Raw genomic sequence first — 27,740 nt, 5'->3', positions numbered from 1 at the left:
TGCTGGTAAAACAAGGATGGAACAATTCTTTTGGTCACATAAACCTTCCTTCTCCCACCATCACTTTCAGAATAACATTTGATTTTTTTTTTCTGAAACTTTGGCCACAGAGCATTCCCAGCTTTGCCTCAGCAACACCACAGAGAGCTGCACTCTGGGCATCTAATTCCCAAAAATTCCTCTTTACACCGGGCTGTCAGTCAAAAGAAAAGCCTAATTATGGAATGTTTTTCATTCTTGATCCTCACTTCTAGCCAGGTTGTAATAAAAATGAACCCATGAATAATGAGGGAGAAAGATTAATTGACTATTTTAAGTTAATTCCCTGTCAGAGAGGGTGATGGGGGGGAGTGAAGAGACAGAAAGAAAATAGAACAGGAAAAAAATCATAAAATCATCAGTTTGGACAGAGGATTAAAGAACAAAAATGTATATGAAGGAATTGGGGATATGACACTAAGAACGAGGGAATAATGAAGTTCATGAAGGCAAAACATGTTAAATTTTAATAAGAGTCATTAAATAATTTTTTTTCACTGGTAATATAATCATTTCACTGGCTACACAACAGTTCTACAGCAAGACCCAAAGCCTGTCGAAATGGATGGAAAAACTCCCACCATTTCCAGATGACTAATTAATTCTTTAGTTAACATTCACAAGAGCAATTAGCCAGGTCCTTAAATGTAGGGTCCTAATTGTACATCCTTAAATGTAGGGTCCTAATTGTGTGTCCTTAAGTGTAGGTCCTTTGGTGCTGAGGTCCTGCTTTAAATTTGACAAGCAGACACTTTTCAATGGTTTATGGAATTTCAGATAAAGAGCTACCAGGCTTTGATCTTTTGATTTGAAAGATTATTAATTACCAGTTCTATAAACTCTCCTTTCTGGTGAAATCAGACCTGAAACGAGGGAGCTGGAGATGTTAAAACTTCAGGGAGTGGCTCAGAGATCCAACAGGAAAAGATTTTCTGCCTGTAAGAGTCCAGATGGGATCTCCCTCCCAAAATGTGCTAAAGAAAAAATAAAACTCATAAATATAAAAAATAACAGGCAGGGATGCAACCGAATGTTCCAGCCTTCCAAGATGGGTGTGATAGACTGAGATTTATAGTTGGGATTTTGTTTTTAAGACCCAGGTTTGATGTGGATTCTCAGCTGGAGGTTGGGTTTAAAATGGGTTTGTGTTTGATGCTCTGGGATCGTGAAAGCTCCGTGAGGAGTCACAGGAGGTTGGCACGGGTTGAGCCCCTCAGAGGCTCCAGTCTGGAAACGTGTCCAGGAAAAGCTGGATAACAGCAGCACTCCATGTGGGAAGAACTGTGTGTGTTTTCTGATAGGACTGTTTATACATTGCTGGAGAAAGTTCCAGAACTTGGGTGATATTCCCAGGAAATCCCACCTGCCCTTTAGGGGGTCATTCTCTTTTGCTCTGGGACAGCTCTGAAGTGATGGGGATTTGCTGGGATCCATCAGCAGTTCAGAAACCACCAGAGGAGGTCACAAAGCAAAGGTTGGGGTTCTCAGGGGTGTGAATAAGGTTCTGGCCTACCCAGATGTGTTTTGGGTGATGGTTGGACTCAATGATCCTAAAGAGCTTTTCCAACCTTAGCAATTCTCTGGTTCCATGATTTTGGAGGGGTGTTTCAGTACAATCTGTGACAGACAGAAAGAGATCCAACATTGAGTTCTGAAGGTTCCCACCAAATCCCTTTGGGCTGGTGGGACTGTAGGCAAGGAGCAAACCCAAGAATAGACAGAAAATGCAATTTGTGCTGAGAGTCCACATCTCATTTGGTGCAACCATTTATCTTGTCTTCCAGATGTGTCACATCTGCACAGGCACAGTTTTAGGAGTGCCAAAGGCCAGTTTTCCTTGGAGATGTGGCTTTGTTCACCTCCACTGAAGTGGCCAAACATCTCAGAGCCAGCTCAGCAATCCATCCACAGCTGTCACCTCGTTCCCGTGGCTCCAGAGGGGCTGAAACAAATAATCCCTCAGTTTTCCCAGATTCAAAACTAACCCAGAGGATGAGCTAAACCATTCCACTGGGAGAAGCAGCATTACCAGGAAACAGGTGGATACATCCAGGCCTATATTTCATCTTCCAAGTGTTGAATGTTGTCATGGAGGAGACAGGATTTGGGATCTGTTTAAGCACAGTTTTCCCTACGGCGAAGCTCGGGGCGGTGAACACTTGGTTCCAAGGAATGTCACGTCCTCTGGAGAATTTAAGGGACATCCTATCCCCAAAAATTATTTCTTTGGGACTTTGGGAGCTGCAAAGGCTGGAAAGGCCACAAGAAGATCACTCATTTATTCAGTGGAGCCTTGAGAGACTCAGGGCAGGGAAGGAGCTACAGGGAATCCCGAGGGAGAAGGGAAGAGGCCGATTTCAGTATATCCACAAATTTTTTTTCTACCAGACTTAAGGGACAGGGATTTGCTCCTGGCAGACACTTCCCCATGTCCTGGAAGTTCTGACTCAGAGGTTTGTGTTCACTGCAGCGAGTGTTGGTTTTGTGAGGTCTCTGTGACGCGACACCTCGGAGGAGCGACAGAACTTTGACACCAGCACTCAGTTTTTCCCTCTGTGTGTTCCCACTTTACAGGGGCCACTTTATCTGATGGGAAAAAAAAAAAAAGCAGAACATCTCACAGGGGTTTTATTTATTTCTCACAGTTGTGCCTTTCTCCGGCGGTTTTGGCGTCTGGATTTTGAAGGATTCGCTTCTTACTCCTCAAGAGTAATTTTAGAAAAAAAAAAAAAGGGTCACAATTTAATTTTTTTCCCACTGAAATGCTGAAAATTGTCTTGATTTTTAACAATATCACAATCCCCCTTGTTCTCAGTCTAAATTTAGGAAAGAACCTAAAGTATAAGTGAAACAGCAGCAACTATTTGCTGGCAGCTGAGTGGGTTGGGTTTGGGATTTGTCCTTTTTTAGGACAGATTTTGAACTGAAATCCTACAGTGTCTTCATGGATCAATCCTTCTGAGGGCTACTGTGAGTGGGATCCAGCTCATCCAAAGGTAATCATCCAAAAAAATAGACTTGTAAGTATGATTTAATCACCAAACTGGAGCCAATGGGAAAACAGGCACTTCCAGACTGAAATTCCTTTGACTGATTTTAGGGACTTATTTTGGGGTGGGTGAAATAAAACCTTAATTCAGGATGTCTGGCCATCCATCACCCTAAAAAAAGCAGCAGCAATAATGTTGGTACTTGTGAGCTTCTAAATAATGTTTTATCAGGAAAACTCCGTATTTGCTCCATTCTTTGTGCCCGGCACCAAACAGAAATCCCCTGGAGCAATGGGATTTTTGGGATGCACAGTAAATCCATGTACTAATCCCTAGGTGAGGACTGTGTGTGACTCCCCTGCGTGACACAATCGCTGTTCGTTCACCTGGGCGGGGGATTTGGGGAGAATTTGGGGAGGATTTGGCTCGTAAGCAAATTTAGGATGAATGATGAGGTTTTCCAGGAGGGCTCAGACCTGCCCAAACTTGGATCCTACTGGAAGGGATTCCTGGTAGATGGATGAGGGCAGGGAAAAGCTGACAGGAACACCTGGATTTCGTTGTGCTGCAGAGGTGTCTGAACTCCACCTGGATCCTGATGCCATCTTGGAATCGTGGAGTTATCAAGTTTGGAAGAGATTTTTAAGATCATGGACAGGTGAAGGTCACAAATGCTGATGTTTTCCGACAGGTTGATTAAAATGAAGGAAAAATGATCCAATGCTGATGGGGTTTGAGCACAGGTATGGAAAATCCCATGTCTGCAGGTAAGATAAGGCACTTATCCTTCTGACTGATTTAATGAACTTGTTCCATTTGATGTCAAGGCCAGGTTGGAGCAACCTGGGATAGGTGGAGGTGTCCTTGCCTGTGGCAGGGTGGTTGGAATGAGATGATCCTTAAGATCCCTTTCAACCCAAACCATTCTGGATTATGTGTTTCTGTGAACATGGGGGTCACAATGAAAGGATCTCTAAGATCCCTTCCAACTCAAACCACCCTGGATTCCATGTTTCTATGAATGTGGGGGTCACAATAAAATGATCTTTCAGGTCCCTTCCAACCCAAATAATTCTGGATTCTGTATTTCTATGAATGTGGGAGCCACAATGAAATAATCTTTCAGATCCCTTCCAGCCCAAACCATCCTGGATTCCTGTTTCTATGAACTTGGGGGTCATAATGAGATGATCTTTCGGGTCCCTTCCAACCCAAACCATCCTGGATTCTGTGCTTCTATGAAAGTGGGAGTCACAATGGAATGATGTTTAAGGTCCATTCCAACCAAAATTATTCTGGAGTCCGTGTTTCTATGAACATGGGGGTCAGAATGAAATGATCTTTCAGGTCCCTTCCAACCTAAACCATCCTGAATTCCTGTTTCTATGAACATGGGGGTCACAATTAAATGATCTCTAAGGTCCCTTCCAACCCAAACCATCCTGGACTCCGTGTTTTTACAAACATGGGGGTCAGAATGAAATGATCTTTAAGGTCTCTATGAACGTGCAGGTCACAATGAGATGATCTTTAAGGGCCTTTCCAAACCCAAACCATCCTGGATTCCATGTTTCTATGAACATGGGGGTCAGAATGAGATGATCTTTCAGGTCCCTTCCAACCCAAACCATTCTAGATTCCATGTTTCTATAAACACAATGAAATGATCTTTAAGATCCCTTCCAACCCAAACCATCCCGGATTCTGTGTTTCTATGAACGTGGGGGTCACAATAAAATGATCTTTCGGGTCCCTTCCAACCCAAACCATTCTGGATTCTGTGTTTCTATGAACATAGGGGTCTGATTGAGATGATATTTAAGGTCCCTTCCAACCCAAACCATCCTGGTTTCTGTGTTTCTATGAATGTGGGGGTCACAACAAAATGATCTTTCAGGTCCCTTCCAACCCAAACCATCCTGGATTCTGTGTTTCTATGAACATGGGGGTCATAATGAAATGATCTTTAAGGTCCCTTCCAACCCAAATTGTTCTGGATCCCATGTTTCTATGAATGTGAGGGTCACAATAAAATGATCTTTAAGGTCCCTTCCAATCCAAATCATCCTGAATTCCGTGTTTCTATGAACGTGGAGGTGAGAATGAGATGATCTTTCAGGTCCCTTCCAACCCAAACCATTCCATCTAAACCAGCTTTTTTTTTGCCCTCTCAGACCTCCTGAGGAAGACGAACCCCTCCATGAGATCCTGCCTCGGCTCCTCCAGCCCCAGGCAGACGTTGTGGAGCTCCGAGGCCGCCGGAGCCGGCGGCAGACGCCTCTTAAATCAGCGAATCCCGTTCCCAGCAAAGCTCCTTGGATCATCCCGGCTTTGCTTGATCTCCCCTGATTTATGAGTTGAGCCCAGATCCCCCCTGACAGCTCCACGCCTCCAGCCCCGGAGCCGGGAGGCGGATTTTTGCCGTGAATTCCTGCGGAATGACCCTCCTGCTGCCTGCTCACTAATCACCTCCTCGGCCTTTAATCCTGCCCATATTTCAGGGTGGAGGTGGACGTTTGGTCCCGAGTGGAGCTCGAAAAATAGCTCCCAGTTATGACCTCACACGTGGGAAACAGCAACCAGATGTCACGGCTGTCACCAAACAAGCCCTCAGACTAAGATTAGCCTTCCCAGAAAACATATATTTTGGTTAAGATCAGCTTTGGATGCTCCAGTCTGACCTTGTGCAGAAGGCAGGTCGGGGAAAAATCAAACTAAAAATAAAAAAATTAAAGTAAAAATCATCCGCTCCGCTCCAAAAATGAGGTTTTTGCTTCAGCTTTTTTTTTTTTTCCTGGTTGTTTTCTTAAAAGTTTTTCTTTGAGAAAAGCATTTGAGCTGGAGGTAAAATATTAAGAAACTGGTGTTTCACCTCATCTCTTGGAAGATTATTATTGCAGTTAACAACCCGAATAAAAACAGAATAAAAAAAACCCCGAATGCACAAGAAAACCTCAGAGAATCACCAGATACTGAATAATTTGGGATAAAATAAAATAAAAGTGACTTCTGGAAGTCTTCTAGTTAAAGTAAGATGAAGGTTTTTGAGTTTGTTCTTTAATTTAATTTACACCATTGCTCTTTTGGCAGGGGGAGGATCTTGGAAACAAAAGAAGCAGAAAAGCACCTTAATTAATTAATAAATTGAAAATTGTTTCAAATATTCCATATTCTATCCCAGACAGAATCTTCCTCATGAAATCCATTAAATCTCCTATGTCTCTGAAGGAATTATTGAGAATTTTTATAGAGTTATTCATTTCAGAGGACCTACAAAGATCAGAGGATCCAGATCTCCTGTCTTCTATTCCTTTTATTATCTTTTATTCCTTTTATTTATCCGTCCTTTATTCCTGTCTCTTAAACTGGGATTGACAAGTGTGACAATGAATTAGAAGGTCAAATAAGCCCAAAAATGACATTTGGCTTTGTCTGAAACACAACTGGAGCTCAAGGTCTTTGCAAGGCATTGGGTTTTTTTGAGGTTTTTTTGTTGGTTAAACAGAATTTGTGTCACTTTCAGGTGGGGCATCGATGTTAAAAGGAAAAAGAAAAAAGAGAAAAAAGGAAAAAAGAGGAAAAAAGGGAAAAAGGAAAACGAATAAAGGAAAAAAGGGGAAAAAAAAGAAAAAGGAAAAAAGAAAAAAGGGAAAAAGAAAAAAGAAGAAAAGAAAATAGGAAAAAATAAAAGAAAAGGGAAAAATAAAAGAAAAGGAAAAAATAAAAGAGAAAAAGAAAAAGAGAAAATAAAAGAAAAAGGAAAAATAAAAGAAAAAAGAAAAAAGAGATAATAAAAGAAAAATTTTAAAAGAGGAAAAATAAAAAAGAAAAAAGGAAAAATAAAAAAGAAAAAAGGAAAAAAGAACAAAGAAAAAAAAGAAAGGGGAAAAAAAAGAAAAAAGGAAAAAAAGAAAAAAAAAGTAAAAGAGTGAAAAATATATAAAATCAAAATAATCCAAATAAAAAACCTCACGAAAACAAAACAAAACAAAACAAAAAGAAATAAAAGAAAGGATCAAAAAAACCCAAAACCCCAAATCAGAACTCTCACCATTTAAAAATGGGGAAAAGGTTGGTTTTGCCTCTCTTGCCCCCCAGGTGTAAATGTACCAAATCAAATATTTACATTTTCCTTAAAATATTTCCCTAAAACAGCTTTGAGTGGGTAGAAATATAAATACAAATATAAATACAAATATAATTATAAATTGGCTTTGTGTGAACTCACAAAGTGAGGGCCCACAGGAATCCCAGGAATCTCCAGCATTCCAGGCTTGGAGATGGTGCTGAGATGCTCTTGGAGCACTAATTAATTAACTAATGAAGTTCCCATTACTCTGTGTGAGCACAGGGATTATCCCCCAGGAATGGGATTCCATGATCAGCTCGAGGCAACTTCCCCCAGGAATGGATTCCCAGACAAGGAACTGGATCCATGGAAACCCGGGGCAAGAATCCAAAGGCTTTTTGTATCCCACGGCAAGGAGGCCCTTGGGAATTTGGCCATGTGGGAGCCCAGTTCCAGAGGGCACTTGGGGCAGGAATGGTCCCTTTGGTGATCCCTCCATGGAGAATCCGGATTTTCTTCCACAGGAATTCTCTGGCCAAGGAAGAGCCAAGGAAAGATCTGTTAACCCAGGACAAACTCAACTCCCTTGCTGAGCACCAGTGAAAACTCTGCTACCCTCCCATCCATGAGTCTCCAGCTTTCCAGGAACAGGACAAAAGGTAAATCCTGTTTCTTCAGCAATCAAGTTTTCCATTAGGAATTGGCCAGGTGGAGGAGTGCTGTGTGCAGACATTTAAATATTTACATTTTAGCATCAATTTTGAAGAAAACTTCACCTTGGTGGCTGAGAAGGGGCACTGATATCCACAGATATAAAATAAAACATTCCCGAGGAATTTGGGAATGCTGAAGAGGAGTTCCACGTGTGGTTAATGGAACCCCTGTGTTTGTTAAGGGATTTTTAACTGATTTTTTCCCAGTTGCTCAGGTGGTGAGGGACTGACTTCAACAGACACCTTCTACCCCAACCCTCCATAAATATGACATATATCCCTGGCACTTCCAGACCCATATCCAGATGGGATGCCAACCAACCTTCTTACTCTTTTTTCCATGGATTTGTTCTTCATACAGCACCTGATTGGGTAACAGGAAAGAAAGGGAGAGTGAGAAGGGATTTTTTGTGGGGAGGTGGAAGAGTTTAGTTATATGATATATGGTTAAAGGAAAAAAAATCCACCTTTTCCAGGCTGGGCCAGGCAGAACCTTGTGGGAACAGGAAGAAATTCCTTCCTGAAAACACCTGAGCTGGTTGCATTGGGAAAAGCTTCTGGAAAACTGGGAACAAGCAGAGAGGGGGGAGAGGCATCTGGCTTGGAGCCCAGGGCATGAGGATGGAGCAGGACAGTCCCAGAGGGGAGCTGGAGCCTTGCCTGTGACCGGGAACAATCCCACTCCTAATCTTTTCCTTCCTCCTCCCTCCTCCTCGTGTCCCCCTCTATTCATCCCACTCTCACCTTTCAACAGTGGGAGAACGGAAGTTCAGGGGGTTTTATTTTCTTTTTCCTTTTTCTCCACCAAGGCCAGCTCTGGGATATCTGGAGCTAAAATCTGGCACCTGCCCCTCTCTTCCCTTTCCAGCCTCCTCTCCCTGTCCCTGCTGCCAAGGCAGCCGAGCTTTCCCTGCCCAACTTGCACAACTCTCCACGTGCGACGTTGTTTTTTCAGGAAGTGCCTTCCCAGTGCTGCCAGCACTGAGTCATTGGCAAAGGAACAATCCTGTGGCCGTGCCAGGAAGAAATACCTGCTCCATGGACCTGCTCCATGGACCTGCTCCATGGACATGCTCCATGGAAAGGGGAGAGGCTTCAAGTTCAGTGAACCCAGTGACCGACTCTGGGAAAATCATCAGGGGAGCAAAATGTGGGAGGAGGGTCCATCAATCCCCACGGGCACCTTGGCATTGTCAGCCAGGCAGTTTAACTTGATTTAAGGTTGATTTAATTTGATTCCATTTAATTCCTGAGCCTAATTATTATGCAAGAGTTCATAACTTCTCCGTGAGTGCGGCCTGCAAATCTTTCCTCGCTTTTCCCAATCCTTATGATATTTATCTGAGCATTAATCATGGATTTAAAAGAGCATTTCCACCTATTTGCTGGCAGGGACAAACCCTGCAAATAATTACTAAAATATCTCCTTTCTAAGAAGAGAAAAATAGAGTTTTCAGTCCATACATAAAAAGAACCCTCATGCTTTATTTTTTGTGGCTTCTGAGTCCATTTCCTTGGATACATTTGCTCCACCTTTATGCAGAGCTGGTTTAATAAAAAAAAAGAGTAAAACAGTGTTGGATGATCCCTTTAAATCCTTAATTTTATTCAGTTTAGGGTGGTATTGCCACACTATTCCCAGACTTCTCCCTCCTGTCTCTCCCTTCCCAATCCTGCCCCGTTCTTTATTTAGGGTTGAGATCATTGCACGGACGCCGAGTCAGGGAAGGGAAAGGATCCAAGTGAAAACTAACTCTGTCCAAAAAAACAGGAAGGCAATTTTCAGCACGTGGATGCCCTGATTCCCCGTGGCAGAGCTGCCCAAGAGGGAATGTGAGCAGCAGGTACATCTGGGATGAACACCCTGGAAGGAGCGGTGGGATCGATTTTATTCCAAGCAGGTCGGATTTGAGTCGATGTAAAGAAATCCAAATGTAGATTGTCGGGCAGTTACAATGAAATCCTACAAACTCCTGTGCCTCCTCAGCCAGGTCTGTATCCCACATGGATACAACAGCCCTTCCTGCTCCTCCCCACTTCCTGCCACGTGGAATTTTCGGCTCCTTTTCCTACATTTCTCAGCGCTTGGTGCGGGACAAGAACCACCCCCTGCTCTCCACAGAGTATCCATATTCCACACAGGACATATGGGATGTTTTGGGATGGTTAGAAGGCAGAAAGCTCAGCACAGGGAGTTTTTCTTTAGCAACAGGAATGTTTGGAAGACACCCCAGAAGCAGCTCCAAAGGTGCCATTCCAAATAGGAAATTCTGGCAGAAAAAAAAATAGCTCCAGGCTCGTCTAAGTGCCTGAGTTAGTCAGTGGCAAAGATTTGGCATCAAGTGGGACATAATCAAGCCAAGGGACATAAACAGCTCCCAGTCCTGCCCCGTGTGTGCCAGGGATGCCACTCTGGGATTATTAATTACTGTTGGATTGTCAGTGTGTGCTCCAAAGGAGAAATCCTTCTGCCAGCCAAACTTCCACTGCTTCCTTGAAAATCTAAGGAGCAAGTGAGACCAGGAGAGGTTGGGTTTGCCCTTGATAATTGATAATTAACTCGGTAATTACACCCTTGATAATTAACTTGGCAGTTTATTTTACCCACTTGCTTTTTTCTATCCGTGGTACTTCTCTTGCCCACTTTCACCCTGCCATGGGGGTGGAATATTTTCCCTTGGAACATCCCTCTGGATGATGCTTTTAGGAGGTGGGGTTAGGAATTGTTCAGCCTGGAAAAGAGAAGGATCCAAGGAGAGCTTGTTGAGTCCTTTCAATATAAAAAGGCGACACAAGAAACACAAAGACTTTTTATCAAAGGTGGTGAGACCCTGGTACAGGTTTCCCAGAGAAGTTGTGGATTCCCCATCCCTGGAAGTGTCCAAGGCCAGGTTGGATGGTTGGAGGAACCTGGGATAGTGGGAGGTGTCCCTGCCCGTGAGACGACCTCACCTTCCAATCCAAACTATTCTTAGATTCCATGGAATTCTTCTTCCTACCAGCCAGGGATATGGCAGCTGATTGCTGGGAAGAAGGAGAGAGTGAGAAGGGGATTTTTGTGGGAAGGGGGAAGAGTTCAGTTGTATTTCTGTGTCAGATAATGGCATAGTTTGATATGCAATTAAAGCACATTTTATGTGGGGAGTGTTGATGGTCAGAAAGGAAAAATCCACCTTTTCCTGGCTGTGCCAGGCAGAACCTCATGGGAGAAGGAAGAAATTCTTCCCTGTGAGGGTGGGGAGGCCCTGGCGCAGGTTTCCCAGAGAAGTTGTGGATTCCCCATCCCTGGAAGTGTCCAAGGCCAGGTTGGATGGTTGGAGCAATGAGGGATAGTGGAAAGTGGAAGGTGTGGAAGGGGTGGAATGAGATGACCTCACCTTCCAATCCAAACCATCCTAAAATTCCATGGAATTCTTCTTCATACGGCACCTGACTGTGTAACAGGGAAGAAAGGGAGAGTGAGAAGGGATTTTTGGTGGGAAGGTGGAAGAGTTTAGTTATATGATATGTGGTTAAAGGAAAAAAAACCCACCTTTTCCTGGCTGTGCCAGGCAGAACCTTGTGGGAACAGGAAGAAATTCCTTCCTGAAAACACCTGAGCTGGTTGCATTGGGAAAAGCTTCTGGAAAACAGGGAACAAGCAGAGGGGGGAGAGAGGCATCTGGCTTGGAGCCCAGGGCATGAGGATGGAGCGGGACAGTCCCAGAGGGGAGCTGGAGCCTTGCCTGTGGCCGGGAGCAAAGCCACAATGAAACCTCGGAAGTGACGGAGAGAAAAGGGACTTTCTTTGGGATTCTGAGGGGCTGGAGTTGGTGCAGGAAGTGACAGGAGGCAGTGGGAAAGCAGACCAGAGGCAGAAGGACCTCCCACAAACCTCTGAAAGGCCCGGTGGGGAGGCCTCGTTTGCAAAGCTTTTCATTTCACGTCTCACGCTGCTCCCAAATTCACTTTTTAATGAGTTAATTGATGACACGGGTTGGGAACCCGACTGTGGGATGGGCCCTCTTGTCTTTTGACATGTTCTATTCACAAAAGGCACTGTCTGATCTGTCTCCAGGCTCTGACCAACCTGGGGGTTCCACCACAGCCCTTGCCAGGAAGTGAGAAATCCGCCCTTTGCCTCCCCCGCCTCCCCTTCCCTTGGCTTTCAAAAAGGACTTGAAGGCAATTTTTCTTCAATCTGTGGGAATGGGATGATGTGAAATCTTCCAGCCTTTCCAGGTCAGCACACCAGAGCTGCACTGCTGGAAAGAAAGACAGGGAGAGAAGGAGGAATTGGACAAGATCTTACAGACATTCACTGCTGCTACTTCAGATTTTTTCAATTTTGTTGGTGGTTTTCTGGCTATTTTTTTTTTTTTTGAGAAATGGGAGAGATAAAGTCAAATAAAATCATCTCTTGGATCCCAATCCAAAATATCTCCTTTGCATTTTGCACATAAAAGTTATCTGGGCATCTCAGTCTGCCCAGTAGTGAAGGGCCTGGAGAGGTGTATTTGTTCCTCTGGAAAGGGTAAGGATGGTGCAGGAGAACCATCTCCTTCTCCATGATTCCCTTATGCTTTTGAAGGTCAAACTGAATGGATCCAGTCCAGAAATGGATGTAATTATTTCACTCCAATTAAGTCACTCCCTCAACAACCAGCACTGAGACAGAGATTCTTTTTGAGGATCCATCCCTAAGAACATTGATCCCACAGCTTTTCCAAAGGTCCCACCAGGATGTTTTCTACTGCTTCATCTCCTTTCAACTTCCAGTTTCTTCCAGATGTGTTTCTGGACCACCAAAGATCCCAGACTTCTTTTAGTCTCTTCAACAAAGTGGACAGAGCCTGGATTTTTTTGGAGCAGGAGCTAAAACACAAGTGTGTCCAGGAGTTTTTTCCAAACATCCATGAGCAGAAGGACACTGATTTCTTGCTTCTCCTGACCCTCCCTTTGTGCACCAAAGACATCTCTCCTGGTGGATGTTCACCCCTTGGCTCCCAGCAGCCTTTGGTCTCCTCTCTGCACTGGTCACATCCCTCAACTACCAGCACTGAGACAGAGACTCTTTTTGTGGATCAATCCCCAAGAACATTGATCCCACAGCTTTCCCAAAGGTCCCACCAGGATATTTTCTACTGGTTCATCTCCTTTCAGCTTCCAATTTCTTCCAGCTGTGTTTCTGAACCACCAAAGATCCCAGATCTCTTTTGTTCTCTTTAACAAAGGATGTGAAGTAGGTCAGAGCCTGGATTTTTTGGAGCAGGAGCTAAAACACAAGTGTGTCCAGGAGTCTTCTCCAACCACCCAAGACCAGAAGAAGACTGATTTCTTACTGCTCAAAACCCTCCCTTTGTGCACCAAAGACACCTCTCCTGGTGGATGTTCACCCCTTGGCTCCCAGCAGCCTTTGGACTGCTCAGATCCCATCTTTTCCACAAAAAGAGCCCCTGTGTTTGGCCAATGTGTTGGGAATTCTCTGGGTGGTGCCTGTAGACTCACATGGAGCTGCACTTCAGGTCTAGGTTGGCCAAACAAACCAGGCCATACCTCCCTTCCCCTTATCCACTAAACAAATCCATAAAACAGGTAATTGCTTTTGGATTTCTGAGCCCTCTGGGGCAGGAAAAGGACCACCAGCACTTCAGAACAAATTCTGGGATTGGACATTGAGGAAAGGCTTGTTTTGCAGCAGCTCATGAGCTCCAAATGTCCTCGGGAAAAGCCACATAAAGCAGTTTTATGGCAACCATAAAACTCAAAACTCGCTTGTGGGGGAGGGAAAAAAAGGAATTTGTGGCCAATATTCCTGTGATGTTGCAGCACAGCTCTGGAGGAGAGAAAACTCAGAGGTGAGACGTGTGTTCCAAAAGTGGCTGCTTGGGAATGACCTTCCAGGAGTTCTTAGGAATCCAGGAGATTCACGGAAACCCACGTCGTTCTTTTCAGGGAAAACGTTTTTTCTTCTCAAAGATCTCGTTGTTTTTCTTTAATCAGGGGATAAAAGCAAATATTTGGGGAAAAAAACCAAACCAAAACAAAACCCAAGGCAAAAAGTTCAATGAAATATTTGGAGGGATTTTTTTTTCTCATCTTGCAATGTCTTGTTTATTTTTTGTGTTTAATCTTTTTCTATTAACTCTATTTCTATTAATTCTATTTCTACGAATTCTATTAATGTTACCTCAGGTATCAGAAGTGTCTCACGCTTAAAAATGGATGTTATAATTTTAGAATAGTTTCTAGAATTGCCAAATCACTTTGTTTCACATTGAGGATTATTAAGAGTTCTTAGAATAGTCAAATGACTTTATTTCACATTTAAGATAATTAAGGGCAGCTGATTCTTAATACTAATGAAAACTTCCTTTTTCTTTTCTGAGATAAATTTTCTCTGTTCATCTTGTCCTGAAATAGTTTCACAATTCACTTTTTTCCTATTTAATTTCCATGAAAAACCTAAAAAAAATTTATAAATACCATTCTTCAACTTGGCATCAGCTTGTGGGGATGGGAGTGTTGTCTAAGGAATTAAGGGGTTTATTCCTTTAGTAAAGTTACCACAAGGAAATAAAATGATTCAAGGATGCAGAAGAGGGAAATATTAACCTTGTGGAGGATTTTAGGTGTATTCTGGGAGTTCTCCTGGCTGAGATGGGACATGTGTTAGTTGAGCCAATGTTTGGTGCTAAAGCATCTCCATTCCCTCTCCTGGACTTGAAATAGTTTGGTCAAAAGTGGTTTGGGACTCACTGAAAAGCCTGGAAAATGCCCACGAAAATACACAGCATGTCCTGTGTGGGTTAGTGTTCTAACCATAAGGAATAGGACAGGGAATTCTCTGTGGATCCAAAGGTTTGAGGGTGAACCAGGAGCAGAGGGAGGTGACAGATTCCCTACATCCCTTTTCCAGGACTTTTTGGTGTTCCAACACCACAGCCCACCCTCAGCTCGTGCAAAGGCAGATCTGGTGCAGAGTTCCCACCTTTCCCCGTTCCTCTTTGTCCCCCATCATTCCTCTTTTCCCACCCATTTGTTGCAGCCAAGCTGAATCTCGGTGCTTTTCCTTGGTGTGGGGGTGACCTGTGGACAAATGGCACAGAATCATGGAATCAAGGAAGGGTTTGGATTGGGAATGATGTTAAAGAACATCCAGTTCCAACCCTTGCCATGGGCAGGGACACCTTCCACTAGCCCAGGTTGCTCCAACCTGGCCTTGGATACTTCCAGGGATCCAGGGACAGCCACAGCTTCTCTGGGAAATCCATTTCAGGGCCTCCCCACCCTCCCAGCCAACAATTCCTTCCCAATATCCCATCTAAACCACCTCTCTCTCAGCTTAAGGGCATTCCCTGTGTCTTGTCCCTCCATCCCTTGTCCCCAGTCCCTCTCCAGCTCTCCTGGAGCCCCTTTAAGCCCTGGAAGATGCTCTCAGCTCTCCCTGGATCCTTCTTTTCTCCAGGTGAACCCCCCCCAGCATTCCCAGCCTGGCTCCACCCTTGGAACATCCCCATGGCCTCCTCTGGACTCATCACATCCTGATGGGCTGCAAGGATTGGAAAAAAAAAGGGACAAACCTGAATAATTTTAATTTATTTTTTTTTTCCCCAAGTTTGAACTTCAAGAGCTCCCGTGGGCTCACACATTCCCGAGATTCCTCCCATCTTGCCATGGAGTTTTGGGATGGCAGGACTCTGGAGCTATTCCAGCTGAGGATAACGTCACTTCAGGCTCCCTTGTTAAAAATAAGCCTCGTTCCAGGTGCTTCTCCTACTCAGGGAAACCAAATCCTGGCCCTGGTCAGCTGGAAATCTGCTTTTCCCATCCTCTGAACGAGCCTGGAGGTGGTGGAGTTTCAACCCTCGTGTGGGAAAACCTGATTTTGGAGTTTTTGGATACAGGAGAACCAAGCTGGGTCTTTAACCTCCACCTAAACATCTGATTTTTAGCTCTTTGACAATTCACTGACAATTAATATTAAAAAAAAAAAAAGGATAAAAAATAACATTTATGAGTTATTTTGATGCTATTTTTGATGCAAACTTATGGGGCAAATGAATCCAAGAGAATGGGCTCAGAAAAGAGTAAAAATAAAGGATTGGGGGTTGGTTTTGTGTGAGGATTGAAAATGTTGTTTTTCTCTCCCTAGAGAGGAGATATTTTAGTAATTATTTGCAGGACTTGTCTCTGCCAGCAAATGGGTGGAAATGTTCCTTTAAATCCATGATTAATGCTCAGATAAATCCATATCCTAAGGATTGGGAAAGTAAAAATAATCTACATCATGAGGATTGAGAAAGTAAAAAAAATCTATATAATAAGGATTGGGAAAATAAAAATAAATGTTTTCCCTTAATTCGGGGTGTTTCATCATTTCTACCCTGAAAAAAATTGTACTTTTTCCAGCAAGAAAAGTTTCTTTGGACTTTGTGTGCCCTCCCATCTTAAAGTTCCATCACAGACAATTTAAGAGAAGATAAAAGAAGGTGTTGAGAACTAAAGATCGGACTTTTACCATTTAAAACTCTTTTGGTAATGAAAAAAAAATGAATATTTTGGGCCCCCGAAGTCCTTTTTGGGGAGTTTTCAGTCACTGTCTCCTATGTATATTCTTTTATATTTCATTTTTAAAGCTGTTTGTCACCAAATATTCCTTCTATGTCTTATCTGGTGAGCTTCCAGTTTTTCTTCATCCCTATGGATTTTATCCAACATATGGAAGAGTCGTCTCAGCTCGTGATATCCTTGGTTTTTCCCTGCTTTAATTTCATTTTTGACCTGTCTCTAAAGCAGAGGTTCTGCAAACTTAAACTTAGAAAGGAAAACACACCCTGGCAAAACTGCACCATTACAATTGAGATTACAGGATCCCAGAAAGAATTCCAGAGTCTGGGAGTTTAGTCCTACAAATGAGCAATAAAATGGAAACAAAACCAGAACAGGTTAAACTTCTCTTCGGATCTGCTTCCCATTCCTTAAATCTGATGTTCTCCTGTTTCAAGGCAGAGAAATCCTGCCCATAAATCCCTCTGGAATTTTCTCTGGACTTTCCAGGTTTTCTTCTTCATCTCCAACCCCTGATGGAAATCAGGGAATGACACTGGAGGGGTCATTCTAAAAGCAGGAGTTCTGCAAATCCAAGCTTAGAAAGGAAAACACACCATGGCAAAACTGCACCATTAAAATTGAGATGTCAGGATCCCAGAAAACATTCCAGAGTTTGGGAGTTTAGTCCTACAAATGAGCAATAAAAGGGAAACAAAACCAAAACAGGCAAAACTTCCCTTTGGATCCACTTTTCGTTTCTAAAATCTGAAGTTCTCCTGGTTCAAGGCAGAGAAATCCTACCCATAAATCCCTCTGGAATTTTCTCTGGACTTTCCAGGTTTTCTTCTTCATCTCCAGCCCCTGATGGAAATCAGGGAATGACACTGGAGCACTCAGGGATTTAATTGCACCATCCCCAGACAGGCAGCACTCTGTGATTCCCACAAAACAGGCTGCACATGGAATTAAGTGTCTCCAAGGCATTACATCTTCTCCAGTGTCATCTTCGGATTCCCCGGAGCAGCACGGGACAGCTGGAGCAATTATCCCAATTTTAATTCCATAAAGCAGAGTTTAGGGAGTTCATCCACGCTCAGAGACATCCTCTGCTTGAAAACAAAAACCCCTTCAGGAGAATTCCCATGAAAATGCGTGTTTGGAATATAAGATTTCCATCTCACGTGAGGTGGAACGCTGGGTTTTGTTTTTCCAAAGTTTCCACGAAGGAAAACTTAAATCCCAACGAAGTGGGTGTTTTATTTCAACTCAGCACCTCTCTAGAAAGCGTGATTTTTTACTTATATTTTAATGAGAGTTCAAAATAAACCATTTTTTAAAGAAATAATGCAAAATGATCATTTTTCTCCTATAGAAAAAGTTTATTTTCTTCTTCAGAAAAGGTTTATTTTACTCTTCAGACAAAATTTATTTTCCTCTTCAGAAAACAAATTTTCTTGTAAAAAGTATTTTATTTAATTTAACTTCATTTTTCTCTGCATATACCCAAATAAATTATAAGAGCTTGCACTTGGATGGGATGTTTTGTGATTTATGCTAAAATCTGAATTTCCATCCATCTGACATAATATTTTAAAGTAATTATTGTATGATAAGAGCAGAAATGTTATGAAGACTTGTCATATTCACGCTCAAAAGGAGCATTAAGAGCTTTTTTTTCCCTTTAAAATCCCTGGTCATGAGTTTCCAAGGTCTTTTGTCTCATCTCCTGAACATCCTGAATATCTCAGATGTCGCTTGGTGTCATATCTGAGGGATCTGAATGTCTCCACATCCCCACTGGCAGAGGAACAGGGGACCCAAAACCCTTTTTAACTATTAAAGATCAGAAATATTTGCTTTGTTTTCCAGTGTGTGTGCCTAGGTGGCCAAAATGGCCAAAATGGTCACTTGGTTTGTGACACCAATAGTGTGGCCACAGGAGTAGGGCAGGGATTGTCCCCCTGGTGAGGCCACACCTCAAATTTTGGGGGCAGTTTTGGGTTCCTCACACAAGCCATGGAGGGGCTGGAGCGTGTGCAGGGAAGGGAAGGGAGCTGGGAAGGGGCTGGAGCAGCAGGAGCAGCTGAGGGAGCTGGGGGGGCTCAGCCTGGAGAAAAGGAGGCTCAGGGGGGACCTTCTGGCTCTGCAACCCCCTGACAGGAGGGGGGAGAAGTGTGGAATCAGTCTCTGCTCCCAGGGAACAAGGGACAGGAGGAGAGGGAACGGCCTCCAGCTGTACCAGGGGAGGTTCAGGTTGGACATCAGGAGGAATTCCTTCCTGGAAAGGGTTGTTAATCCTTGGCAGGGGCTGCCCAGGGAGGTTTGGAGTGCCCATCCCTGGAGGTGCCCAAGGAAGGTCTGGATGTGGCACTCAGAGCAATGAGTCAATAATATGATCCCAGCAGAGGCAGGAAACTGGAATGTTTTATTGCACTCACGAGTTCATATTTAAAGGGTTTAGGATCTACAGATTTAACAGGGGGTTGTCACTATTACAAACTGAGGCTTTCAGGGGGTGACATAAGGGAAAAACCCAGATTAACAAATTTGGGGTCTCAACACAGACATCATCGGGGAAAACCCATTTTATCCTGGGGGAATTTAGAGGGAAAAAGAGGCATTCAGGTTTGCAGAACGCTCAGGATCCAGGGAGCACAAAGGGAGAGATAAAACACAATAAGTCTTCTGCCCAGGTTTAATGAGACCAGGACATGGTTTCTCCAGGCTTGGGCAGGACATTCCAAACCCGTGGCATCAATGGATCCTTGTCTGGGCTCTAGATGGAGGTTTTTCCCCAGTCTCTGTCACCCCAAGGCTTTTGTTTAAACCCAGCAGTTTTCTTTTTTTCATATCCAAATTTTGGAATCCAACAACTCAGTGCTCTGGGCTGGGGGACAAGGTGGGCTTCGAGCACAGGGGGGTCTTGGAGGGCTTTTCCAACCTCAGTGATTCTGGGATAATTGGAGGAGAATTTTCCCACAAAATCTAACTAAACTCTCAACTAATGTTCCCAGCTCTTCAATCCCCATCTCAAACCTGATTCCCTGTATCCTGTACTGCACAACATAATGGAAAACCTAAATATAGGGTGGATTTTTTTTTCATTGATATGTACACACAAACACATCCCATGGAAAGACATCCAAAAGTAGCACAATCCCCCCAAAAACACAACCAAAAAAACCCTAAAACAAAACACACAAGAGTATTCCATCCTGGCACACCCTGTTCTGACTGGGAGTTAATTTGGGAATGAATTGCTTTACATCCCCCCAAGCAGCTGGACACCATCTTGGATAAAAAGCTACAATAAATATTAAATATCAATGTCTTGTGGCTGTGAGGTAAAAGCTGCCCTGAGAACTGAAAGCAAATTATTTCTGATCAGTCCTTAGGCTTTACTTGCTTTAGGCCTGACCCTGGGAGAGCTTTTCCCATCTCTGTCCTCGGATTATTTCCTGTTCCCCATCCAAGTACATTTCCTGGAATTTCTTGGGTAAAACATAGGGAGTTTTTCCCATTTTTTGTGGCACATTTTCCAATTTATCCTTTTTGTTAGACCATAAAATTTAATAATAAGGTGTCTTGATTAATTCCCCTGTCAAAATACCCCAAAACCCAAGTCTGAGCAAACCCAAGTCTGGCAGTTCTGGCTCATCTGAGGAGCTGATTTGGGGCTGAACTGGTTTCCAGTCCTTTGAATTCATCCTCCCACTGATCTTCCCATTGTCTGAGGGATTTTGGGCTCTGTCTTTTCAACATATTCAGTTGTTGGGATCAAATATTTTCGTTGTCATATCAACTCATCCCTTATTTCTGTCACATCCCATCATCACCCATTTACTTTCATATCAAATCATCACTCATTTACTACATTTTTCAGTCTCTTTCCCCCAGAAAAAAACCCCGAGGCTTTGGGCCCTGAGGCAAATAAGTCTCTCAATACATGTATTTTTCCCTGTTCCTTCCCAAAATATGAAATTAATTTTCCCAACCTGGACCTTTTTTTGTACCATTAATTTTATTTAAGGTCTGTATAAAGGCCCCATTGTGAAAACATCTGTGTCACTGCACACAGATGAGCAATAATTAGAATAATCACAGCTCGGTCAGATGGAGGTTTAAACTATTATTACACACACAAGAAGCAGAGGGGAGAAACATCCAGGCCAAAATAAACAGATAAATAAAAATACAGAGTTAGTGAGGGTGGGAAGGAGAGAAAAAGCTGTCTGGGAAGATTTTCACCATGTACCTGAAAGGGCCACATTCCAAATTTTCCATAAATTCACCTTCCCACCTGGTGCAGGTCAAGGAATCTTTCACCAGTCATCATTTATGAGGGAAAGAATTGTTTTATGGGATTGTAGGAGCCACATTCCAACTCCAGGCTGGGTTGTAGTGACAACAGTGTTGCTGAAAGCCCAAAAATCAATGTACAATTCCAAACATTCTTTAGGGCTGGCAAACTATTGCTGCTTTGAAGGGCATGGAGAGAAGTATCCATGGAGCTGATGAAGAGGTGGGAATGTCTCTTTTCCCCTGGAATATCTTCATTTTGGAGCAGGACTGCAGCCCATATGACCCTTCTGCTGAAGGGACCCTGTGGTGGGTCTGGCCAGAACAGTTTGTGGGGTATCAAATTGTCCTAAAAGGGTCCAACAAGTGTCAGATCCCTCCTTGTTGGATCCCAGTGGGATACAGGCAATGAGGGGCTTGGGAGGGAAGGATAAGATAAAGGAATAACAAATATTTTTGCCTGGACTCACCATCCCAAGTAGCCATGGAATGTCTTTTTGGGAAAGGACTGGTTGAATCCACACTGGGACACGTTAAATTTGGGATCCACGTAATAAAAAATGAAAGGAAATTAAATATCCATCTGTATTGTTTGATTGGAATGATATGGAAATAGGGGTGAGTCCATCTCTACCTCTATCTATACATGTATCTATATCCTTATCTGTATCCCTATCCTATTCCTTTTGTGGGAAAAGGCTTGGAAGCTCCTCAGGTGGTCTGGGGTGACCATCTGAAATGCAAAACAACCTCTGCACACATCCAGGAGTTTGGATTGAACCAGGGAACCAGGGGAAGGACAACCCTGCAGCCAGGGCTTTTAAAATTTTCTTTTTAAAATGAAAGAAACTCTGTTATTTCTACTCTGAAATATCCTTGTCTTTCATGGAGGAGTCATGAAAATCTGTGGAAGTTTTTCTCTGAGTGTTCTCTTTGCTCCTTTATCTCTCTTTTCCCACTTCCCTTCCTCTTTTTTTTTTTTTTTAGGATTCCCTGAGAGTTATGAGACCTTGTTTGGCAAAAAAAAAGGATGCACAGGTTAAGCACGAAGGTTAAATATTTTTATTCTTTTTTAGTGGAGGGCCTGGGAAGCTTCCTCAGCAAAGCAGGTGCTTTATGCTTTGGTTTGGATGGACCATATATATCTATGGATGGACCATATATATATTTATATATATATATATATATATATATGGACTATTCCAATCAAATATGTGACCATATATCCCAGGACTGGCAATGTGGAAGTCCTAAGACCAGAAAATTTCAGTGCTCAGGACTGGGGATACAACTCCAAAATATGTAGGTTAGATCCTGTGAAAAACTCTTAGTAGGAAAAGTGGTCAGAATTGATATTTTATTTGCAATTTGAAGGTATTCAGGTCCTTAATTCCCACTGATTCCAGTCTTTGTGGGAATCAGCACTCTAAGGGAATAATAGCTGAGAATATCATACCTAAAGATATCTGACATGCTTAATTTTAGTGATATTAAAACAATAAGAACCACAGAGTTCCAGAATCTGACTGTTGTTGTTTACAATTGATATCATGAACATTTATTCCCAATGAGAAATCGCAGTCATGGAATGGTTTGGGCTGGAAGGGAATTTAAAGATCATTTCATTCCAACCCTCTGCCATGGGCATGGACACCTTCCACAGCCCAGGCCTTGGACACTTCTAGGGATCCAGGGGCAACCACAGCTTCTCTGGGAATTCCATTCTAGTTCCTCCCAGCCAGGAATTCCTTCCCAATATCCCATCTATCCCTGCCCTCTGGCAGTGGGAAGCCATTCCCTGTGTGCTGTCCCTCCATCCCTTGTCCCCAGTCCCTCTCCAGTTCTCCTGGAGCCCCTTTAGGCCCTGGAAGGAGCTCTCAGCTCTCCCTGGATCCTTCTCTTCTCCAGGGGAACATTCCCAGTTCTCTCCATTCGAACCTGAGGTTCTTCCCCCCGAGTTTGATGCTTCTCATTGCTGGAAAACGCAGGAAAAGCCTTCTGAGTGCTGAGAGCAATCCTCAGGAGAAAAAAATAAACCTGGGAATTTCTGGGGAGTGGGAATTCAGGCCAAATTAACCAGCAGCAGTTCCATGAAGCCTCCAGTTTGGAAGATGTCCAGGAGGAGCAAACAGAAGGAGGTGGGAGGTAGAAGAGATGAGAACATAATTTCCCCACGTCCTTCATCCTCCTTTGGTCTGTGTGGAAGAGATGAGAGATTTGTCCCTTATATAGTTAGAAACTGGAACCATCTCTGCCAAGGAATTTAGAATTTTTGTGTGTTTTTTACATTTATACTCAAGCAAAAGATGTGCAAAGTGGATTAAAATGTGCAAAATGTATTAAAACACCCCCCTTTCTGAGTCAAAAAGGTGTGAGCTCAAGTGGCATCTTTGGCTTCAAAGCCATTTGAAATTAAATGTTGTTTGATTAAATGATTATAAGATTGCAATAATTAAATATTATAATAATTAAATATTATAATAATCAAATATTTTAATAATTAAAAGGTGTTTATTTTGCTCCATAACTTCTTTGTCTCATTTGCCTCCAACACCCCAAATTCAAAGCCATTTGAAATTAAATGTTGTTTGATTAAATGATTATAAGATTATAATAATTAAATATTATAATAATTATTATAATAATTAATATTATAATAAATAATATTATAATAATTAAAATATGTTTATTTTACTTCATAACTTCATCATTTCTCCAACACACCAAATTCAAATTGACTTAATAAGACCTTCAGGCCCACAAAGATTCACTGCAGATAAACCTTATTTTCCAAAGGGGAAGGAAAATACAGAATTACTTGAAAAGAACCAATTCAATGGGCAAAATGCTGGTAATTCCTGGACCATGGAATGTGGAAAAGTCAACAAAACAGACACCATTAATTATTTAATGTCTCGAAGAGATACCCATTGGGATATCAACAATTATTTAAGCACATCATGTGGAGAATCCACTCAATAAATCCAATTAATTCGAGCTCATGCAGGTATTTCAATGGAATTTGTCGAGATTTGAGTGGGAAAAAAAGGCCAGTAGCAGTTGTTTAATCCAAGTGTCTGGAATATCAACCCAACTGGCCAATTGGCTCCAGGATTTGGAGGAGAAAGCAGGAAACCCCATCCCCCAGATCCCCCTGGAGAGTGGAAACCTTGGATGTCAAACCTGAGCAGAGGATTCTGAGCTCCTGGGAGCCCAGTTTTTGACCTGCCTGCAAAAAAAGAAGGATTTTTGAGGGAGGCACGTGGAAAAGAGCCAAATAAAGGCTGTGGTCATCCCAGAGAAATCACACAAATGATGGGAAAAAAATGCCCTGCCTTGGAGATCAGGATAATCCAGAGCATGAGAGACATGAAGTTCACTGCACTGGAATTCTGAGAGATATCCAAACCAGTCTGAGTGGAAGATGGCCAAGATAAAACTACTCCCAAAGTAGAATTAAAATTACATCAGCAATATTTTGGGTCAAATATTATTAAAAAAAAAAAACCTGCCAAAAATGTAGATTTCCACTAGAAGTTATCTTGATTTCAGCGGAAGGAGGTTTTCAGTTTTTGTGGCTTCTGTGTCAGAGCCAGGCTCAAATCCCCCCAAAACGGGTGCAAAGAGGAGCAGATGAGCACCCTGAGCTGCATTTATTAAATATGAAGAGTTTTTTATATTGTGGGGTTGAAAAAAAAAGACAGAAAAACTCAAAGTGTGGATTAAACATCCCGACTCCCTTCGAGACTTGTTGGGAACTGGAAGCAAATGGTTTAAAGGAAGAGATATTTAACTCATAAATGTTTGATTCACCAAAACACACCTTGGGTTGCAGCTATTGTAGAATTATAGAATGGTTTGGGTTGGAAGGGACCTTAAAAATCATTTAATCACCTATATTTGGAGGCTGTTCAAATCCCATTATTGGGAAAGTTTCCATGGAGAAAGATCCCTAAGGGATTTCTATTCCTGGTGTGGGATGAATGTGCCACGACCTGTGTCCTGGGAGCACCCACGAAATCAATGACCTTGGGATATTGGGAAGGAATTCCTGACTGGGAGGGTGGGGAGGCCCTGGCACAGGTTGTCCAGAGAAGCTGTGGCTGCCCCTGGATCCCTGGAATTGTCCAAGGCCAGGTTGGAGCAACCTGGGCTAGTGGAAGGTGTCCCTGCCCATAGTAGGGGCTTGGAATGAGATGAACTTTGAGATCCCTTCCAACCTAAGCCATTCTACATTTCCTATGTCCCCATAAACCCCACAACTATAATCTTGATTTCTTTTTCTTTCTTTCTTTTTTTTTTTGACACAAAAAGATGACCCTTCTTCTCCTTGAAATTAATAGATAAGTTTAAAATGAACAAGGGAAATCTCAGTATTTTCCACGGGAAAAACTGAACCTCTTCCCAACCTCAGCGACAGAAACTCCCTTGAATTCCTGCTCCAAGCCCAGTGACTTCCCACTTCCTCCAGGAATGTTTCAGCTCCTTTTCTTTCAGTATTTGGTGTAGGGAAGGCAAAGTCCCTCTTGGAAAAGCAGGAAAGGCCCCACATTCATGGGGCAGCTCAAAACTGGAATATTTACTCTGTGTGTAAAGAGGTGCTTAACTCCTGGAAGGACAGAACGTGAGTCTCCTGTTATAAAACCCTGAGAGTTTCATAACTCTTCTGATAATCTCAGTCCAAGGCTACTTGGAGTCCTCCTGCCCTTCCCTGGCCAGAATTAGCATGTGAGTAATAGTAGGAAATAGAGAATTTTGGACCCAGCCATGGTGGAAACTCAGCAGGACTTTCACCAGAGCAAAGAGGAGTTGTTCAAAAAGAGACACCGTCTGCTCTGTGTGCCAAGAGATCCTTCCCCTCTGGCTCCACCACCACTGATTTGGCAATTCCTCAGCTGAGGAGACTCCTAATGAGCCTCAGTGCTGTTTGACCATCAGCAAATGTGCAGATGACACCAAGCTGGGGGGAGTGTCCATCAGCTGGAGGGCAGGAGGGCTCTGCAGAGGGACCTGGCCAGGCTGGATCCATGGGCTGATTCCAAGGGGATGAGGTTCAAGCAGGCCAAGGGCCGGGTCCTGCCCTTTGGCCACAACAACCCCCGGCAGCTCCAGGCTGGGCCAGAGGGGCTGGAGAGCAGCCAGGCAGGAAGGGAGCTGGGAGTGGGGATGGACAGGGAGCTGAACAGGAGCCAGAGTGTGCCCAGGTGGCCAAGAGGGCCAATGGATCCTGGCCTGGCTCAGGAACAGGGTGGCAGCAGGAGCAGGGCAGTGATTCTGCCCCTGGACTCAGCACTGGTGAGGCCACCCCTGGAGTGCTGTGTCCAGTTCTGGGCCCTCAGCTCAGGAAGGACATGGAGGGGCTGGAGCAGGGCCAGGGAAGAGCAACAAGGCTGGGGAAGGGACTGGAGCACAAGTGCTGTGAGGAGACGCTGAGGGAGCTGGGGGGGCTCAGCCTGGAGAAGAGGAGGCTCAGGGGAGACCTCCTCACTCTCTGCAACTCCCTGCCAGGAGGGGGGAGCCAGGGGGGGTTGGTCTCTTTTCCCAGGCAACCATCAGCAAGACAAGAGGGCTGGGTCTGCAGCTGTGCCAGGGGAGGGTTAGGTTGGATATTGGGAAGAATTTCTTTGCAGAGAGGGTGCTCAGCCATTGGAATGGGCTGCCCAGGGAAGGGGGGGATTCTCCATCCCTGGAGGTTTTTAAGCTGAGACTGGATGTGGCATCAGTGCCATGGGCTGGGAACCACAGCGGGTTTGGATCAAGGGTTGGACTTGATGATCTCAGAGATCCCTTCCAACCCACCTGATTCTATGATTCTATGACTCTGATTCTGTGATTCTATGATTCTATGTTTCTATGACTGTGCCCTCTGTGCCCTCGTTTCCATCAGATTCCTGTTTTCTCTCTCCTCTCAGCACACAGAGGGATTATCCCTCAACTCCCAGTGCTCTGTTCTGCTCCCTCCTCTCTCTCCCTGCCACTTTTTCCTCTGTCAGACTCTCTTGCTCCCAGACTAAAACAATATATGACAAAATGATCCCTGCTGACTATTGACACTGGCAATTATAGAAGAATTAAACGGGCCTGTGTGCTTTGGATGCACTTCAAAGGTCTGTGGGATTCCCACACATGCTCTAAGAGCTGTGGGGTCCTTTTTTTAGTCCTCAGCAGCCATATGGCCACTTCCAAGAGCCTGTTATTTCCTATTAACAGGAAACTATTATTACCCACTTACTAAAGGCTTCCTGTGGCTCTCCAGCCAGGAAAGAGAGACTCCAAGATAACAGAAAGCCCAAGGAAAGGGGCTGGCAGTGGGATTGTTTCCGAAGGTTTATCCATGGGTGGGGTTGGAGGGTGATGTCATTCCCACCAGCCCTGGCTGTGGAGCTCAGCATCTGTCACAACAAGTGTGGGAAGGCCTTGACCAGCCCAAGGGGTTGCACAGACACAGGAGAAGTTCCTCCTGGTTAACAGGAAAGTCTTAAACCTGCCCCAGCCCCCAAACTCCCTCCTGGGTCTGGCTTAGGGAGTTATTTGGGGGAGGAAAATCTTGTAAGAGTTGTCTTCCCAATGTAGAGATGAGACAGGTATTTTTATATATTATCCCTTATTTGAATCATTTAATATCTCAGGGATACTTTAAGAAATGTGAGAAAAATATTATGTTTTAACAGAGGCTAAACCAAAGCCTGGATTTTCTGCTGTGCTCAGGTTCTTAATGGAACTGGTGTGTGAGGCCAGTCAAGGATGAAGATCCCAATTTGGCAAATTTTGAGGCAGACAACCCTTTGTATGTTATGATTTTGTACAGAAAGTAACACTTTTCAACCATTTTTATATCTTTCTAATTGAGAGATATCTCCTTTTAGGAATTCTGGTCCATGAGGATTTGCCTGAGAACACAGTTGAAGTGGATAATAAAAGGAGGTGCTGAAGATGATGCTTCTGTTTTTTTGCACAAGGGAGTGTCATGTGTTGGAATGGATGGAAGAAATCTTAAACTTTGGAAGGGTAAAGAAGAAAGAAGAAGAAGGAAAAAGGAAAAGGAAAAGGAAAAGGAAAAGGAAAAGGAAAAGGAAAAGGAAAAGGAAAAGGAAAAGG

The sequence above is a fragment of the Manacus vitellinus genome, unplaced genomic scaffold, assembly GCF_001715985.3.
Source record: "Manacus vitellinus isolate BGI_N305 unplaced genomic scaffold, ASM171598v3 scaffold_78_pilon, whole genome shotgun sequence".
Lineage (NCBI taxonomy): Eukaryota > Metazoa > Chordata > Aves > Passeriformes > Pipridae > Manacus > Manacus vitellinus.
Note: the sequence above shows the minus strand (reverse complement) of the source record.